The sequence below is a fragment of the Aplysia californica genome, unplaced genomic scaffold (genome assembly GCF_000002075.1).
Source record: "Aplysia californica isolate F4 #8 unplaced genomic scaffold, AplCal3.0 scaffold00325, whole genome shotgun sequence".
NCBI classification, from domain to species: Eukaryota; Metazoa; Mollusca; class Gastropoda; order Aplysiida; family Aplysiidae; genus Aplysia; species Aplysia californica.
The window spans coordinates 791,277-792,522 of record NW_004797595.1 but is presented as its reverse complement, the minus strand read 5'-3'; positions in this window follow the sequence as shown (position 1 = coordinate 792,522).

Below are 1,246 nucleotides of genomic sequence, written 5' to 3'. Positions count from 1 at the left end.
TGGAATGGCTCTAACAGATTGTTTTCTTGTAAGTGATGACGAAGCTGCTCGAGGACAACCTTTTCAAGGATTTTAGACAAAAAGGCACAAACCTATGTCGGGGGGAGTGTGACTGTCAAGGGAGCCAATAGCCACACAGAAAGAAATAAAGGTGTATGTAATCAGGGAAATTTAACTGCTACAGAAACAACAGTTTGGAATCTCATGTTGCTCCACTCCTCCAAAGACAAGGCACTACTTTGCAGAAACACAACACAAGAACCCATACTGCACGTCTCACCATGGACCATCTCAAACAAAACAGTTTTCAAATACAGGGTTATCAGCCAAAAAACTAAACAATATTTTTTGTAAATGATATTTACAAATATTATTCCCCCCTACACCGAAGTTTTGTTTTTCAAATTTGTGCACAACATGCTGGAGTCAAAAGGAATTAGTCTGATATTCATGTTAGATAATCCACAAAATAGTTTTTTTTCTACAAAGCGCGTAAAAAACAATCCATTTTCAGCAATGTCACCGTTTTTGTAGCATGACACACTATTTGGCATTGGCCTAGATCTACCACTAAAAGTTCCAACGATTGCGCCATATTGCAAGCTACTGTGGTCTAACAGGCCAACAGGAGTTGGCAGGTAGTTTTTCTCAAGTTTCCTTTGCCTTTTTAGATGATCATGGTTAAGATTAGTAAAAAGCAGAGTGCTTTTTGTATTGAACATTTCCAACTCAGTTCGTACAAGCTGTGGAAGCAATGTTAAAGTGTCTTTAAGGTCGCCTTTGATATCAAGAGTGAAAATGATCCATCTGTTAGGACCTGTAGCGAAACAGAACTAAAAATTCCCAGACAAAATTACCACTTTAGGTCCAGCACACACCCTTTCCAACACCTTTAAATTTAAACGTCACCAGGGAGCAGCATTCAGTAGATGAGCCCCATGAGACGCCTGTCTGTAGACAACGTCTGCAGCTAAGGCCGGTCCCAGACTGGCTCTGTAGGGCTGACCTGTAGGTGGCCTGGCGCACGCCGTGTGCGTGTCAGCACAACCGCACTGTGGGTTGGCGCCTGTGTCTCAGCGAGCGCGAGGCACACTCGCTGTGTGTCAGCACAGCCACAGGGCGTGTTGACGTGTGTAGGTGTGCAACTGACGGGTCTGCCTTGCTATATTTAGGTACTGTGTAATCCAAGACCAATTATTATACCAAGACGGGACAACTCTTCTTTACGTCATGTGCCAAGTGCAGC